The following is a 19,730-nucleotide window of genomic DNA, read 5'->3' on the forward strand; positions in this document are numbered from 1 at the left end:
TTCATGACTCTTGTTCTTGCATTTGACACGAGTTCAAATGGGATCATAGCATCTATCCTCTCACTTCTCCTCAGAATTGTATATACACCTCAGTAGGGTCACCTCTTTCTCTCTCATCTCTAAAGAGTTTAGAGATGGGGATTTTTTTTTAGCCTTTCTGTAAAAACCAAGTCCCTTGGTTGTTGCAACATTACGGTTGCCATCTGTTTTATTTTATGCATTTCCCTGATATTCTATCTGTAATAAGTTGACCTGACATAATCATGTTTCACATGTGGCCTGATAAGTCCCTTGTATTCTGCCAATAGTCCTACTACTTAGTAAATATAGTTATTATACACACTGACATAATTACATTTGTTCCTTTTTAAAATTGGTTGGTTTTTGACACATTTTAGTCTTTAATGTTCTCCAGGTCATAGGGTCTGCATATGGATTTATTCACCTGGCCACTAGGTGGAGGCACTGAGCAACCAGCTGAGCTCCAGTGACCAGCAAGCTAAAGGCTGAGAATTGACATCGCCCAAGGATCATTAAGGAACGCAGCAGGGCCCATTGGTCCTAAGGTGTGTGTGTGGGGGGTGGGGGGGTGGGGGCAACAAGTCCCTTTGCAGGGAGAAGCAAGGAGATTTTATTGTGCTTGGGGATCAAATTCAGAAGTGATATGTCAGGGGATGCAAAAGTTGGACATCTTTACACTCATTCAAATTCCGTCATCTACTTACAGAAGCTCTATCTGTATATCAGGGAGTCTAAATGAGTGCTGAAAACCTGGAAGACAAAGTAAGTTACAATAGGACAGTGACTACTTTAACTTCCTGTTTATTTTGGTTCCTCAAGCTGAATATTATGTACAAAGGGACAGATCCTCAATTGGTGTAAATAGGCACAGGTCAACAGGGTCGGCACAACCCATTAGGCGACCTAGGCGGTTGCCTAGGGCACTAACATTTGGGGGGCGGCGACCACAGCGGCTGGATCTTCGGCCGCCCCGGTCATCGGCAGTATTTCGGGAACGGGACCTTCCACCGCCTCTGTCGGGCGCGGCATTTCGGGGACGGGACCTTCCGCCGCGTAGGGCGGCGAAAAAGCTGGCGGCACTCCTGCAGGTCAACTTGTTTCAATGCAGCTCTGACCATTTATGCCTACTGAGGAATTAACCCAATATCTTTATAAATAGGGCACATTTCAGCATGGGTGAAATTTATCAGAGGGCTAGGACATCCTTCGTGTCATAACTCAGTATAATAATTCTGGGTCAAATTCTACCTTCAGTGACATATAAGAAAGTGCACTGATTACCTCTATAGCGGGTTCTCTTAAAATGTCAGCATTTGCCACACAGTTGTATCTCAGATGACACAGTTTCTCTCTATACTTTGAAAATAAATTATAAAATATAATTGTGTGATGATATCTGTTGCCAGCTGTTGACTATTTACTGGCAGCTACTGTATCTGTGAGTCTAATATCTTTAGGGATTAAATTTTACAAGGAGTTTCAACTCTCTCCTCCAATATTGCAGGTGCAGTTAATTTCAGGCACAAGTGCTAGTATTTAGATGTTTGCACCCACACGAGTTAATCAGACAATTGCTACAGGTTCAAATACTAAGATTTTGGCCAATAATTAATTTCACTTGCAGGTGATTTAAAGGAAAAATATATGGCCCTAGATTGGGCAGAAAATTGCCATACGAGCTGTAAACTCCAAGACTACAGTACAACACCTATACATTCACTAGAATACCGTAGGTCAATAGGTCTATGCTAGGAGTTAATGGTTGAAGGCAAGGAAGAAATGAGGATACTAATATGGTAGCTTTTGTAATTAAAAAAAGGGACCATTTATGAACAAGGTAAAGAAAATGTGATACCTTTATTGGATCAACATATTGTGTGAATTTTATTATAAAGCTTTTGCACCAAAATCCAATTCTCTTTACATGCTGGAAGATTTTACAGGGCTTTGTTGACTTATTAACTATGAATTGCATAACTACAAGAGAGAGAAAGATTTCCATTCCATGACAGGATGGCTATGTTCCTTTATGGAGGTGTATTTAGCACTTTATAAACATTTTCTTTGCATTTAGGCCCACAACACTTGGTTGGTATTTTGTACAAATGTGAGAAAAAATTATGGATATCTTATAGTCTCATTTCAAAGATCCATGTTTACCATGGAAAAAAAAAGAAAATATTTGCCCTGGACAAATTGCTGAATGTTCAAAATGAAACCACCACAAACCCCAAATCTGTGAAAAATTTTAATTTTTCATATGAAAAATCTGTAACAAAGTTAAATTGTGACTTTCATGCTACACCCTAGTTTAGGCTTTCCTCCTAACAATTAAATAAAAGGTGGTAAGGGTTGTTTTAGTGAGAAGAGTGGTGGATATTCTTGGACTAGCTAGCTATACAGTACTCCTTCCTGTCCTTCAGCACGGGGAACATGCTCCAGCAATCCAGCCATCATAGTGGCCCGGGGGGGGGGGGGGGGGGGGGAGGGCGGAGAGGGGGGAGGCATTACTACCAAAACAAGTTAGAACAGTCCAAGGTCATAAAGGTGGTCATGAAGGTGGTGTCCTGCCTGCTCCACCCCTCTTTTGAAGAGTCCTGGGCTAAGCACAACCCAGCCAACCCAATTAGCAGGGCCGCAATCTTTGTTAGTTACTTTACTACCCAGGGACTTTGATGCAGGTGCTGACATATTTCAGCTCTGGGTAGAGTTTTTTTTCCCCTAAGGGAGCTGTTGTCTCTCTCCATACTGTATCAATGACACCCTGAAATGAGTCAACAGGTTGGTGCTATAGAGTTTTAATTTCCTAGACTTACCATAAATGTGGAAAAAACACCACAAAGATATAAGAGTGATGACAATACAGTACAACTGTGTGGTCTCTTGGGAGAATAATGGCCACGAGGAGTAGAACACAGAGCATCTCTGATGTTAGTTCATTAAGAACTGAGTTTGTCTTGCAGTGTGTTCTGTAAGCTCTTCGGGGCAGTAGTGCCCAGAACACTGGACCCTAATCTTGATTGGGGTTTCTGGGCAGTAGTTTAATGAAATAATAATAATCTTCAGTGCAGTCAAAAGTTTTCTGTAAGAAATCTGAGTCTGCTTCATTAATATAATCTTCTTGGTTTAGAATGACAGTATCCGCTCTTGTCAGCTGGCTTGATAAAGATGTTATTGGATTTTCGTGACTGCTTAGCTTTCCTTTCTAATGGAGAGTGATGGTAATGAATGTTATATGCGATTCTCAGTGGGTTGTAGACTCCAGGCCCGTTAGGAACAATATTCTGCATTTTGCATTTGCTCAGGAAACGCTTCTCTGATTTTTCCATGTTGCAGAACTGCCATTTGAGACAGCAGATTGCGGTGTCATCCACACTGTTCACAAATTGTTTGTAGCCATATTGGTCCTCACCATGAGCATATGTGTGCATTTTTCAAACGTCACTGAAACTTGCTGCCTTAAGGATAATATTAAACACCTTGTACCATATGGAACCATATGAATGCAAGTCCTTATAGGTTTTAGCTAGGTGCTGCATGATTTGCTAGGATGGGCTATGTTCTGAGCATCTTTAGTGACTGAAGATAATAGCCATTCATGTGGTTAAAAACAATCTCTCTCTCCACAAACCCAGCTTAATTAGGTTTGTTGCAATTTTCTATGATAATTTAGTTCTGCCTTTGCCTTTTGGCTGGCAGATCATCCCTGGAAACCTCTTATAGAATTTCCTGTTGACTGCAATGATACTCAGTTAGGACAAAACTGATCACTGCTGCCTTCCCTGCTGTTGAATTCAATCAACAAGCCATACATAACTCTCTACAAGTAGCAAACACCAGTGAGGTCAGAATCTGAAAACTGGCTGTTTGACACAAAGAACAAAATGATAATATAACTGGCTGTGCCAGTACTTGCATCAGAGTGTAACAGATGAATGCATCAGTCCATTGAATAACCTTGCCAACTTTTTCTTTTAATTAGTTTTCTCCTTGTAAATCAAGGAAACCATTCACTCAAATACCAATATACAACCACCAGTGCAAAGGGGGAAATACTAGGAAAATGACAATACTGTAACTTGCACAATCTTTTTTGTTACAGAAGAGAAGACTCCTCTGTCCCCTTCTCAGTTATACTTCCCCAAGCTTGGTGATGATCATCCCTCTATAGGAGATGAATGGAAAGCAGTTTCTTCTGGTGCTCTCAACTGTCATCCTGAAATGGCCAGAGCTGAAAACAAGGCCACTGCCATGCTCTAGCCTTCCACTTCATGATGGCACCAGAAAGGAGGAACAAGCACAAGTCTCAGACTCATATACACATGGATGCCCTTTGTGCCACAATTAACGGAGCTGTGAGAAACAAAGTGGTTTCCCTTCACAGGAGTTCATGCCAACGTCTTCTTTGATTTTAATGCATGTGAGATTCAGATCTCTCCCCACATTTCACTTTGAGTTTCCAGGTTCCAAGACAAAAACATTGAGCGAAACTCAATTGAAACCAGCATTTTTTGCCTGTTTGCACTGCAAAACGATACATTGTTCCAGGAGTATTCAAACCTGGGTCCAAGTTTGCTCGAGTTTTGCCAACCTGGCCTTAGTTTAGAATCTGTAATAAAAAATACACACCCATCCCAGACACATCTTGCATGATTTCAACTTTTGTTGTGATCATTTTACACAGCCCTAGCTGATTAAATGCTGGACCAGCCTCAAGTTAAACCATCTTAATACAGTATTGCCATGAGGCAAATGTTAGCTTAACTCATTGAATACTCTTGGTCTTCTGTAACCCCCTAAAGAAAAACAAAACTGGGTCTCATTCCCAGGTAATACCATAACAGCAGAGTTCTTTGGGACAGAGGAAATGTTTTTACCTTTATTCTTGTGTGTGCATCTTTTCAATGCCATAAAGAAAGACTAAAGGAATCCAATTGTCTTTTAAAAAACTCAAATTAGCATCAGGCTTGGTTTATATTTTAGAATTTGAGACAAATATTGAGATGCATCATAGAACAGGGAGAGAGATCAATAGACCAAATGAATAAAAATAGCTAAATGAAACCTAGAAGCCGGGAAATGGCTAACAATAAAATGGAAAACACGGTTATTGAAACTGTGGTTATAATTTTCACTTTATCATCTGAAATGTCCTTAAAATAAATAATCTCACAAGGAAGGGAGAGCAGCATGCTAATCAGTGTTTCATGCAGTCTGCATGGATAGCGTATAATGTTTTAATAAGCAATTTTACAATTGCCAGGACTAGAGACTTTTCCTCATTTAAATGGTACCTGATGAATAGGAGTATTGTAGGGATTATGTCCCTTAATGACAAAGCTAATCTCCTGTAATAATAGCTGCTGCTGCTGATCACTGCTTGAGTTACGCAAGGTAAAAATGGTTTTGTGTGTGTGTCTGACTTCAAAGGATTTTCATTGTCAGAAAGAGAAAGGAACAGAAAGGGGACATAAGGGCCGGAACCCTAGATTGAAGAAGGGGATTAACTGATTATTTCAATGTTTTGTACAATGTAAACTCATTAGAAAAACATAAGAATTTACTCTTTTAAATATACTTGATTCAAGAAGCTTTGCTATCATTAAGGAAAGGGAAAATGTTCAAATGCTTTGTAATGTGCAGCTGGACAAATGCAAAGCTTTCCATGATTGCATCCCACAAAAATAAAATAAAAATATCACAAATCTAGACCACAAGTTGAGGTTGCTGAATTGCCATTATAAAGAGCCTATAATACCCGCAGGAGTTATTTTTCCTTTGAAGAAATGTTGTTTTCCACTCACAGCCAGCCACATTATGCAAAGGACAACACATTATGCAAAGAGGTATGATTCATACTTCTCTCCCCAGTTTGACCCTCCTCCTCGCCTGGGTTTACCTGTTTCTATTCTATCCTCTCCTGGCAGGGCGAAGACTTCCCCCAATCAGCCTAGCTTTTTCCAGCCACAGCCCTCTCTGGGGCTGCTTTAACCCCTTCAGGGCCGGAGCGGGGTGACCACCCCACTACACACCCTCCCCCTTAAAATCTCCCACTGGGATGGGGGTTCTACCTGCCCAGTTTCTCCCTCAACAGGGCCCACAGGACATCCCTTTCCTGCCGCAGGTTCTCCAGGGTGAGGAGCAACCGGCCTCTCTCCTGAAGGGTTTGGGTGCCCACTGTAGCCTGCTCAGCTCCCACGTGGGTTTCCCTCCCGGTCTGGGTCTCCACCATGGCCTGTCTTGCCCTTGCGTGGATTCCCCTTTTGATCTGGGGCCCCTCTGCCCACAGGCAAAACAGTTTTTAGTCCCTGGCACCGGCCTCCAGCCGTTGGTGCCTGGTCTCCCATATGGTCCGGGTGTCCACCCCCGCAGCAGCTGGAACAACCCCCTCTGCTGCTCGGCAAGTTGGGCCACCAGTCTGCTGCTGGCCCCCGTGTCCCTCCCTGTAGCAAACTATATGTCCATAGATTGCAGAATGTATGGAGGCCTGTGTAAATGTAATGAAGCAGATGATAGAAGAAGTTAATTAAATAAAAAAAAATAGAAGTATAGACAAACACACCCATATTTGGGCATCTGGGAGACTGTCTGGGACAAACAAACTAAATGTTGAGCCTAAAATGATCAGCTGTGAAACAGTTAGCAACATTGATTTTTAACTTATTGAATCTAGGTTTCAGAGTTAACACTTTATTGAGATGAATGGGTAAATTCACTCCCCTTAGAGCTATTGGGTCCCATTCTGCACTCTGTTACAGCAGTATAACACTGATGAAACTGTGATGAAACCCATAAACTTACTTTTTTGAAAAAAAAAAAGTGAAAGCTTAGATTGAAAAGCGCAAGTCTGCAGTAGAGAGTGAAGCAAGATGCAATCATAAAGCATACGGGGTCCTGTTTATATACAGCAAAATTGTTATAGAACAAAAAGACCACTAAGTAACCCCTATGTGATGCTGAGCTCCTAACATGGCCCTGAAAGAATGCAGGGAGGCAAGGAGAGATCTGGGTTGGATATGGTCAGATGCTCTTACAACTCAACGGGTCCTTTCTTCCCTTTCCCTCCCCCTCCACCTAAATATAAGTCTGTGCTTGAGGCAAAGGCTCTCCAGAAGCAAGGCTGGAGTCTACTGCTGTGAAAGGGTTTTGTTCCCACTCCACAGCCTTCTCCTAGGCGTTCCTCAACACCGAGCCCACCCTCTAAAGACAGGCACTAGGAAGCTACGCCTTGTACTGACAAATTACATCAGTTAAAAGAAAAATCACAGCAAGGATTCTCTCCAAGATTTTTTTAAAATGAGAAGCAAAATTAAAAATCTCACACATACTTACCATAAAGTGATTACACTTCAGGATGAGGCAGTATAACCAGCACAGCATTTTTTTTGGGGTGGTTTATGGGAATTCTCTACACTCGGAAGTTCTTTAAAGTTAAATTGCACTTCAAAGTTTCATTTACACACTGTAAAAATGATATAGTTAAGTTTTCAACAGGGAATGAATTATTCATTAAAGAAGATAATGGTGCTAAACTCGACCAAGGAGCTATAACATTAGCATAAAGAATGGCTTATGTCATATTAATTTTAAAAACAGAAAACATACAACACAACAGATCTTGAAGCACAGATTTGTTTTTTGGTTACATTAAACAAAAAGCAATGATTCTTAAAGCAACCTTTCCATAGCATTTTAATCGTACTGCTAGGTATTTTACAAGCCATTTGATCTTAATTATTAATTGCATTGGGGTAGGCTGGGTTGAACATGTTTCTATCCTAATTTTATTATCTCTGCTATTTGATTTTATGCAAAGATCCAAACACAAAAGTGCTTAAAGGGGGAAAAACTTGATGACACATTTTTTTCTGCTTGTTGGTGATATGAAAAATTAATACGAAGGAGAGTAATCTCACCTTTAATTTTCTTTAAAAAAAAAAGGTAAGTGTGAAAAGTATCTACAGGGTATTTTGAATTATGAAAAGGACCATCTTTGGAAAAAAAAGATGAAAAGAGATTTTCCAGAAAAAGCAGTTTAGCTGTAGTACACAGTATACATATAAAATTCAGAGAGCAGTAAATCTGAAGAGCTAAATTAATAAATGTAAAACAATCACTCAAATTCCAAAGGTAATTTATTCTAGTTGCTAAAGTAAGAGGCTGGGAGTCATGAATCCTGGATTAGTTTTCCTCCTCAACCCACCACGCAATAATTCACTAAACTGCTTTTGCCTCACAGTCCCTCCCTGTAACATGGGTATAATGTAACTTTCCAGCAGTAGCTTATGGTACTTTTCTGCATCTTATTTAAATAATGTTTTGAAATCCTTGGATGAAAACAACAACAATAGATCAAATAAATGTCCGAACTGTTTGTTTTTTTCTAAAACTATACTTCCCTATCATCATACAAAACTGGAAATTTACCAGTTTGTTAGTTCAGTTTAAGTAATTGCCCTTACATTCATTTTAGATTATTTTTAACTGTTGTTCGATCTTTGAGGTCCTCCACTTATTGCTTCTAAGTTGAATTTGATTTAATTGTTAGCTTACGGACATATTTTTCATTTTGCCAGCGAAATCATTGCAGAAATATAGGTCTGATTATTTGTGCCATTCAGAGAGTTCATACTGTTCATTTCTGAGAGCAAAGGTGGTTCAGATCTGGATCTCAGTTCATCCAAAGCCCCAAAAGCCCAGTGGAGGGGAATGGAAAAATGGTTTGGGTTGTTCCCCATCTGTAATTACAACATTTACATCTTTTGTTCTCATGAGGTTGGTTTTTTGAGCAGTTGGTATGGGATGAAAAATCTCATCATCCTCCCATTGCATACAGCTGGAAACTCTGGGATCACGGTAGGGGCCATATCTCCTATGTTTACTGTGGAGGATTCAGCATAATTGGGGGGGGGGGGCTATTATGGTAATAATAATGATAAGGATAATAAAGGCCCTATATATTGTGTGATTCAACAGTGTTGGAACTTGCTTCATAATCCATTCTTTGCCTCAGAACCGTTCTCCAAAATCTACCCTTTCATTTCATATATCTGTATCTATCTCCAGCTCTCATGGCTGTGACGAGAACTCAAAAACATGAATTGCATGTAAACAAGTGCAGTGTTGGCTTCCTGAGTCCGCAGACTGCCCAAAACAATAGCTCTGGGAAGTAACTCACTTGCACCAAAAGGTTGTTAACTCTGAAATTTAAAAATAACATTGCGACTATAAACACCAGTAACAATTCAGTGCTGATCATTGTAGCAGAAACATCCAGCTGCTGTCCTTATTCCCCTCATATTGCTTCCCATCACTCTTCAGGCACAGAAAGCCCAAGCTACCCTCTGCCCAGATCCCCAAAACTCTCTCTGCCCCTGACAACTTCTATGATACAATAATTCCGTGTCAATACAAATATCTGCCCTGCATTGAAACTGGAAACCCAGGCGCTTAAAACAAATTGTATTTAACGACACATGAAATATCTCAGGGACTAATGCACTGATTGCACCATGCATTTTCTTATTTAATTCATTAAAAAAAGCTCCATAAGTTAACATGAATGACTGTGGGTTTTCAGTCTGCTGCATCAGAGAGTGGCAGAATGTAGGTCTAGCTTCTTGGGGAGTATGCAGGCCTTCATTATAATAAATAATAAATGTTCATCCAGCTCTATTGATAACTGCATATGTTTTTTCACTCAACCTTCAATTACTCTGCTACCTCTCTAAAGTAATTACCCTTTGAGGATGTCTTTAATCACTGTAATATATTTCAGAAGTACTAAGGGCCCGATTCAAAACCCAATCTATTCTATGAAAGATTCCCAGTGACTTTAATGAGCTTTGGATCGGCCTTTAAGTGTGTGAACATGGAATTGTGTTAGGACTTAAAATACTGTCTTAGGCTATTCAGAGAGCACATCAAGAAGCAAGTAACATATATCACGTTTGGGGAATGTAATGTTTCTTTTATTGAATCCTGGTCTAGCTGATCATGCCAAAAGTTCAATATTTCAAAAGAAAATAGTACTAAAAATATAAATTAGTCTGAAATCAGCCATCTAGCAACAGAGTAATACAGATTCTATTTGCAATAATGAAGAGATACTAATAACGGATAGAATATTGTCACAGGATAATGCCTTCTTGTTGCTAGATATATGGCAAGGAAAAGCAGGGATGTTTATTTTCAAAGTGGGAGGCACTGATATTGTGATAATTTTCTGTCTTATTAACGTCCGTTCTATTATGTAAAATTACTGATGTTTGGAAATAATCCTTGTATCTGATGGATACCGGAGCAACAGGGTGACCGTTGCTCACTCTGCTATTATGGAATGACTGTATAGAATCGTGATTTGAATTCACCTCAGTTTAAATGACTGTCACACACTCAGTGGTGCAGGATCAGGAATAAGTGGTCTGGACCTGTTGCAAAGGAGATATATAGGCCCTGATTTTCAAAAGGGCCTCAACCTTTGGTTTTTGGTCTACTTTTTTCAGATAACCATAGAGACAAATATGCGTGGGTGCATTTTATTGTCACTTAGACAGTAAGTTACTTTTCTGTCTCTGCAAATCAGGTAAACAGATATCAAATTTGCCTACAAAATTACAACCAGTAGGATATTAATTTTGCAGACAAATGAAGCAGAAATTATGGTCACAAGAATAGCTCATATACCAATCTTGTGCAGTAATGGGTAATGCTGAAAAGATGTGTAGGTTAAGATTCAGATTGGCACTCAAACTTTTGGATACTTATCTGAACTTAGTCTGGATCAGCCAAATATCTCTGGGCTGAAAACATGGTGAGGGTAGGCTGTCTTGTGGAAATTCCTGATTCTAACTAGACCAGAAACCACAAGGGAACATAATACTGCGCAATGAAACCAAAAGAGGAAAGAGAAAGAATGGAGAAAGAATACATAAGAGAATATAGATAGGGTTGCCAGGCATCCAGTTTTCGACCAGAACTTCTGGTTGAAAAGGGATCCTGACAGCTCTGATCAGCACCGCTGACTGGACCATTAAATATCCAGTTGGCAATGTAGCAGGCGTAAGGCAAGGCTCCCTGCTTGCGCTGGGTCTGCACGGCTTCTGGAAGCAGCCGGCATTTCCCTCAGGCTCCTAGGCAAGAGGTGTAGCCACGGGGGCTCTGCACGCTGCCCCTGCCCTGAGCGCTGACTCCGCAGTTCCCATTAGCTGGGAACCATGGCCAGTGGCAGCTGCAGGGGTGGCACCTGCGACAAGGGGAATGCGCAGAACCGCCTGGCCACACCTCTGCCTAGGAGCCAGAGGGAAAGGCCAACTGCTTCTGGGAGCCGCCTGAGGTAAGGCCACCCGGAGCCTGCACCCTGAATCCCCACCCGCACCCCAACCACTCTGCCCCAGCCCTGAGCCCCCTTCTGCACCCAAACTCCCTCCCAGAGCCTGCACCCCCCCCACACTCCAAAACGCTCAGTCCCAGCCTGGAGCCCACACCCTGCAACCCTCACCTCCAGCCCCACCCCAGAGCCCACACCCCCAACCAGAGCCCTCATCCCCTCTGCACCCCAGCCTGCAGCCCAGCACCTTCCCCCACACCTGAACCCCTCATTTCTGGCCCCACCCTGGAGCCCATACCCCCAGCCCAGAGCCCCTACCCCCTCCCACACCCTATTCCCCTGCCCCATCCCAGATCCCCCTGCCACATTTCAAATCCCTCATTTCTGGTCCCATCCTGGAGCCCGCACCCTCAGCCAGAGCCCTCACCCCCTCCAACACCCCAACTCCCTGCCCAGGCCGTTGAAAATGAAAGCGTGAGCGAGAGTGGGGGAGAGGGAGCAACAGAAGGAGGGGGAATGGAGTGAGCAGGGGCGGAGCCTCGGAGAAGGGGTGGGGCCTGGGGAAGGAGCAGGGCAAGAGGCAGGGCAAGGGTGTTCGGTTTTCTGCATTCAGAAAGTTGGCAACCCTAAATATAGATGATACATGCAAACACACTCACACTCCTTCAGCTCCTCCCCTGACATTCTCTATCTTCCAATTTCATTTTCAGCTCACAGCAGCCAATTATCAGTTTAGCAGGTGGAGGGGATGTAGAGACGAAGGAGGTAGGCCACTTTAATTAACACACAGACAGCAGAGGTTTATTTTGGTACTCCTTTCTCTTATGAAGAGACAATGCTCCTGCTATCAGACACTATTAAAAATGCATTTATTTCATATTCTCTCATAATGTTCTCCATAAGGAAAGGAATGAACCACAGTGCATATTTTGTGAACGATTTATCAAGAGGTATTACAGATTGATTATCTGATTCACAGGTCTCCATAGAAGGGATGCATCACTTGTGTTAAAGGGAACTCACAATGGATAAAATATTCTTCATTTAAATAAAAAAAAAAAGAATGTTTAACCACAGAGAGCAGCAGCTGGCTTAGCCGGTCTCCCTGCCCTTGGAAATCCAAATCTCAGGACTATGGGCACCAGGCCCTTCTCTCCCCAGACCATGTGGGACAGTAGGTTCCTATATCAACTTCTCTGGGAGTCGCTTATAAAAGGTCCCAACAACTCTGGACCAGCAGTGTCTGAGCAGCCGTGGCTGCAACTTTACAAAAGGAGACCCTTGAGATCTTGTGACATCACCACAGAAATTCCCCATAACAGCCTTTATGCAATAAGCCTTGTGAAGAGGAGGTGATGACTTTTGGTGGGAGGATGAGGATGTAGTGATTGAGTTAGTGAAAACTGCTTCTGCCTGGGGATCTCACACTTTAGGAGTTCCTAGAACTGCTAGCAGCTAAATGCGCTCTCTCTCTCTCACACACACACGTCTTGCTGGTTTTCTGAAACTTTCCTTTAATACTATGGAGCCAATGGCACAAACTAGCAATGACTGCTTGGCACTGTCTATGTGCACTCACGCACTCTTTCTTGATCTATTCACCATGCAGGAATTTTGCATTTCATAGAACATTTAAAGCTTGCTGCAGCGATTCCTCATGGTCAAGAATCAAAATATACAATACACTAGGTTACTAACTACTCTGGTTGTAGCAATGGAAAGTGACGTGTAGTTAACTGGTATAAAATGGCACCTGCATTCACCCCCAGAGGTCTCATCACTTCTCTCCTAAATACAAACTAGTTTCTACAGTGTTTGCAAATCACTGTGAGCTCCCAAGATGCACAGTACTAAATTCAGCAAATGCAACTTTCCTTCCCTGGCCATGGATTTACTATGCTACTATAAGACAAGCCAAGCTGATAGACACAGCCATTGTGCTGTTTGTTGTACAAGATAAAGTTAAAGAAGAAACTGTATTTCTGCAGCTGTTTGATAAACTCTTTCTCTATAGATGTGGCCAGGAGCTGATTATGCTGCTATACCGCATCACACAAGCTATGCTCATAGCAACACTGGACACCCTGAATTCAAAGGAAAGGGAAGAGACATATTCAAAGGAAAGGAAAGAGACATCCATCTATGTTTTGGAAGTGACAGGGATATGCCAATATTTGAATATATGTGTGTGTGTGTGTGTGTGTGTGTGTGTGTGTGTGTGTGTGTGTGTGTGTGTGAGAGAGAGAGAGAGAGGCATGTGTGTGTAAGACACACCCACAAATCAAAGGTGGTTTCAGGAGGCTCAGACCCAACCTCCTAAGATTCGCAGAGATTGAGAGTTGTTGGTCACAAGCACCAAACTCACAAGGTGAGAGGGAACAACCTCTTACAGCTCACCCCGGTGATGGTGCACTCGCTGAAGTGAAGCCCTGCTTCTGTGCAACTCCTCAGCTCCACAGGAGACAAGTTCCTCCTGTGAATCTGGGGCACTGTACAGAAGTGAGGCTCGCCTCCTGTGAGACACGAGAAATCAGCAGGTAAAGGGGGGAATGGCTTCCAAATATCCTTCACTCCCTTGTTACTGAAGGCTTGTAAAGATAAGGCAGTTCCCAGACATATCACGAATATTTTACTATTAGTGGAAAGTACTCACTTGAAACCCTTCATCTTTCCTTTTTCTTCTTTCTTCGTTTTATATATTTTAGATTTTCAAAGCAGGAGGGGTTAGTGAGAAATGGATAATGACAGAGAAAATGAACAGATATTCTGATTGGGGCCTTTGGGCACTAGCACAACAGAAATAATAAATAGCAGTAACAACACACAGATTTTTACTGCAATCGTTTACAAGGAAGATATATTACATGTGACCTATATTACTGATTAAAAACCGTATGTTTTCATTTAGTTGTATAGCTTCAGAAAGGCAAAACATATTCCATTACATTCCTCAATCTTCTCATTCATCTGAAATTAATATATTTTAATAGACTCACAACATGTCCACAATTAAGTCCCCGTTAAGGACCCACTTCTGCCATACTGCCTACAGCCAATTGCGTTAGCTTGCCTATAAACTGCACAGAAATGATCTATGGTTGTTTCTGTTCCTTTTCTCTTAATCGCTACATTTTTCTGTGCTTGGGCCCAGCCCGGCAATGTATAATGCATGGGTGAAATGCTGTCCCCGCATGAAGTCCCACAGAAATCAGTGAGGATCTGTGTGGGTGGAGCAATCATCGGCTGATTGTACATTGAAGGATCGGGGTATTAGATTGCGAGCTCCTTGGAACAAAGACTGACATTCTGGAATGATTGGAAAGTTCCTGGGACATATTGGGTGCTACCATTAAATAAATAATTTCAGGAGTCTCATGACCCAGCAGAGACTTTTCATAGTTTTCCATTGTTAATTATCTGTTCAGTCACCAGCCTTCCCATTAGTACATTCTTATAGATACTTTGATTCTATCCCCAAAAGCGTGCTGTGTCTTTAGGTATAATTTTAACCTTAAAGCTCATGTTTAATCTCTCAATAGCTTTTTCCTGCAAAATGTGATCCACTTGGAATTCCACAACATACGTGGTTGTTGCCCCTATTCCAGAACACTATTCTAATCCTTGTCAGTTTTTTGAATACCTGCCTATCTTTGCTCAAAATGTTGTTGTGGGATGCACAGCTGAGGTATTGACTTTTTCAAATCTCTTATCACTCCCTGCCATAGACAATTTACCTTGAATCACCCTTTGCAAATTTCAGAACATTTTTCTAAAAGAAACTGCATATTAAGAGATATGTAAATCACACTTGATTAAAGAGCATTTATAGGAAAGAAATCTTTCATTATCTAATATTTTATGACTACCTTCGTAACTAAACTAAAATCACCCCGAAATAAAATGTTCTTGCTGATGACAATGCTCTTGTTAATGTTAGAATTATAAACTTTGGGAAAATGTAGGGCTAAAAGGGTCAAGTGCTTTATGATTGAAAGCAGTCTTAACACTCTCGGTACTCTATGGATAGCAATACTATCTCCACACTGGGCACTATTATGATTATAACTGCTCTTTGTAATTCAGCCACTGATATGCTGAAAAATCTAATAAGTTTTAATAATAACAAAGGGTCAAGTGTTTTCATGTAGAGTTTAATGGAGACTTTTAGACAATTTAACATACTGCAGCGATGCCAATGACAGTGGCCCAGTTATCCCTCTGTCTTTTAATTAACCGAGACTGTGTTCTGCTCCTCTCTGATTGCTGGTGATTATTAGACTGGTGACTCACCATATGACATCAGCCCATAACAGAACTCCTTGCTCATCTTTAAAGACCTTTATTGTCTGGTGATTAGGGAACATTTAGTAAATAAGTTTCTTTCTCATTATAACCCCATATTGAGTCTAAACATTCATATGGCGAATAGTGATATAACCTATCTGAAGCTGAAATTTAGGAGTAGGATTAAACTCCAGTTATATTTAAGATAACTTAGTGGGCCAAATGCTGCTCTGAATTACATCAGCACAAATCTGAGGCATGCCATTAACTTCAGTGGAATTATTCGCATTTACACCACTACAGCTGAGAGAAGAATTGGAACCCCTAGTATTTCCTTATCATGGGATACAGGTGATGCCCATTTAAGTCAATAAGAGTTATATGTTTCCCATAGCAGAGGAATGGGGTTGCCTTTTGTACTTAGAATTTCATTTTGTGGTATCGCTATTATTGAAAATGACAAAAGATATTGAAGCAGATTCTAGTTATTACTGTATATCTTGTAGGATTTGATTTTCTTTAAACTGCTTCTGAAAATTTAGGTGATATTATATTCTTATTGAAATGAACAGCACAGAGTATTATATAAGATAAGGAGACTAATATTTACTGTAGATACCAGGCATCACGTACAGCATCTAGAAACTTTCTAAGGCCATGACTCCTGCAAAACCTGCCCCCCAAAAGGCATATATGTATGAAATAATTTGAAGAGTGACATCATTATCTCCCTGTCGAGCACTATGAATACAGCAGTTGGCAGTTTTCAATCAACTGAAGCAGAAGATTTGACCTTTTAAAATGGCTGGCTTTGTCAAGAAACCAGTAAATGAGAGAATTGTTAGCTGTCATTTAACATTTTTTCCCATAGTATATGAGCACATTCAGAGCTTCCAAAACAAGGATATGCTTCTACCTCCTGTAGTTCCAAGTGGTGTTCTCGCTGTCACCACAAATCCTTCCCCACACTATCCTCGGTATAGAGACTGGAGTACTTAGCCAGACCACTTCTAGGATATGTAGGACAAGGGAAGCACAGTGCCTTCAGGAGTGCAAAGGAAGGGCAGATGCTTGTGTGATCCTTACAGCATCTCAGTGCAAGAGGCTCACTGGTATCTGATAGTGAGTTTCAGCTGGACTGACCACTCCAACTCATCAATGTCATAACCCATACCTAAAAGGTGTCATGTAAGAGCTCAATAGAAAGCTAATAACATACTGATTATTAATATTATTGTATGGTGCATGTACAGTGGGAAAACTCAAAATTACAAGCATATTGGAAATTATGTTCTTAAAGCATGTCCACCCCACTGTAGAAAAGGGAATGTGGTTCTGCCACCTTGAAGGTACTTCCAAGGTATATTTACAGACAATGGGAATGCAATTTACATAAAAAGGTAAATAGGACCATCAAGCTAACAAGGGAAGGAGATAACCACTCAGCATCACAGCAGGGCAGAAGATTACGGGAAACAGAGCAATTTGCATTTTAGCAAATACCAACATGGAACTTCCTTCATCAGGAGACTACATGTTGCCTTCCTCATAGCTTGAATGAACTTTATTTTGGGGAGTAATCTTCAAAAGAATCCATTTCAAAGGTTTACTGGACTATAAAAGAGGGGCAAAGCACCCCATATGATTTTTCACCTCAGAAGACAAAGGAACTGAGAACTTTGGACTTTGTGGGGGATCCTCACTATATACGTGGTTAGTCATCATGCTGGAAGGTAGAGTGATAAGAATCTTACCTTGAAACAAGACTGTAGTTTGTTACATCTTAGTCTCTCGGAAGCATTTATCTGTTTGTAACCATTTCTGTTTCTATCCCTTTTACTTGAACTCACTTGAATACCTATATTCTTTTGTTAATAAAACTTGTTTTACTTTCAATCTAAACCAAGCCCGTGCTGTGCCTGACTTAAAGTGATTGTTAACCCCAGTTAAAGTGATAAGCTGTGCAGTTTATCTTTTTAGAGGACCAAATGAACCTTATTATTCCTCTGAATGGTCCAGGAAAGGCCTGGACATTGCAGAGCTCATGGTCTGGGGAAAATTCAGAGCTAGGTTGTGTTGGGGTCACCTTGCCAGGCATAACCAGAGCTGGTGTGTGCCAGAGTGTGACTGAGCTGTAACAAGCAAGCTGCTGGAATCAGAGTTTCTGAGTCAGAGCTGCTTAACACAGACACTCAGTGCATGCTTGTCGGCTAGCCATCGGTGTTCAAGCTGTGAGCCACAACAGCAGAGCATCGAAGGCATCCAGGATTACAGGGCAGGCAGTGACACAATCCCTGACTGATCTGGGATGCATCCCAGAATGTGACAACTGGTACATCATTAGCAAAGAGTACATATATGGTCTCACCACAGTACAGGACCAGCTATGGTGGCTGATGAGGAGGGGACAGACTGTGAGGTGAAATCCTGGCCCTATTGAAGTCCATGGAATTTTTGCCATTGACTTCAGTGAGGGCAGAATTTCCTCCATGGCCCTGTTTTCACCCCAACCCCTCTGCAGCTTGTTGCAGATGGCACCAGACTCATGGATTGTTTGCATTTCTTGAGTGAAGAGTCTGGGGTGCACTCAACCTGAACACAGGGGGCAAGTAAGTTAAACTCATTGTATCCCTGCCCCATCCTTGCTTACTTGCTTACTATTATTTAAAATATTTGTTCAGATAATGGACCAGACTTACTATTTCCAATTTAAGTTCAGTGCAACATAAAGTGTTTAAGATCAGAGCTAACTGTGGACTACTGTATATCAGGGAGGCCAAGAGCATTTGTCACACACTCCAATGAACATACTCCCATCAGTGATTCCATTATCATTTACACAGTGAATATATATCTAAGTGTATATATTTCTTCTCACCCCGAGTGGCTACTGTCATGGCTAAGGATATGTTTTCGTCACAGAGGTCATGGATTCTGTGACTCTAAGAGACCTCCATGACCTCTTCAGCTTCAGCCATGTGCCTCAGGGGAGTGGGGGCTAGAACTGTCAGCCTCTACAGCAGGGGCTGGAACCTCCCTTCCCCAAGCAGCAGGGCTCGGGCTTCAGTCTACCTCAGCAGTCAGCCTGCCATCCTGGGTTATTTTTTAGTAAATGTCACAGACAGGTCACAGGCTTCCATGAATTTGTTTATTGCCAGCAACCTGTCCATGACTTTTACTAAAAATAACCATGACAAAATCTTAACCATAATCATGGCATTTTAACTCACTGGTAGGCTTGTTCACTTATACAGTGAATGATTAAGTGTGTCTGTGTGATATATATATATCACCCTTCACTCTGAATGGCTATTGAAATAACATCTTACTCCTTGGCAGTGTTGTCAGCATACTTTGAAATCAATAAGATGACCTCAAAATGGGATTGGAAGAACAGATGTCTATATACTGTGGTCCCTCAGTTCCCTGTGGCAAAAATACTTGTCCAGTGTTATCATTAGGCATGTCCTGATGGTCCATAAGAAAGTGTTATCAAAACATGTTTAATTTCCGGCAGTAACAAAGGGGTTAAGGATGAAATCATGTCAGCCTACTTGAGTATTCAAAGTTTTACACAATATTATTGTAGCCCTGTTGTTCCCAGGGTGTTAGAGAGACAAGGTGGGTGAGGTAATATCTTTTATTGGACCAACTTCTGTTGGTGAGAGAGACAAGCTTTCAAGCATAAACAGTGATGTGAAGAATAGATCTGTGTAAACTCGAAAGCTTGTCTCTCTCACCAACAGACGTTGGTCCAATAAAAGTTATCCACCTTGTCTCTCTAATAGTGAAGATTTGGTCAGTTTGAATCACAACCTTAACTTTATTATTTAAATGAAGCTTTTGTATTTCATTAAATACAATGCAGTTATATTTGCATTTATGATGCACCATAATTGTAACAGTAGGACATTGTTCTGATGATAATGTTCATTGATCATTCATAATGCATCTGGCTCATGCCATGAATCATGAATCTATCATCATCTTTCTTATTTTACTTGCTACTAGAGGGCTTTATTTGTAGATTGATGCCCTAAATACACATTTTTAATCTCTAGATGGTATAAGATTCTTCTTATCATGCCTTAATAAC

At 41.2% G+C, this 19,730-nt stretch overlaps 1 protein-coding gene across 1 annotated transcript in view; it reads right to left on the reverse strand.

Moving 5' to 3' along the window:
* Positions 1–19,730, reverse strand: part of LOC122172334 (uncharacterized) — a 169,428-nt gene that overhangs the window by 97,533 nt on the left and 52,165 nt on the right. The gene's annotated exons all lie outside the window — the stretch shown is intronic.

The sequence above is a fragment of the Chrysemys picta genome, chromosome 10 (genome assembly GCF_011386835.1).
Source record: "Chrysemys picta bellii isolate R12L10 chromosome 10, ASM1138683v2, whole genome shotgun sequence".
Lineage (NCBI taxonomy): Eukaryota > Metazoa > Chordata > Testudines > Emydidae > Chrysemys > Chrysemys picta.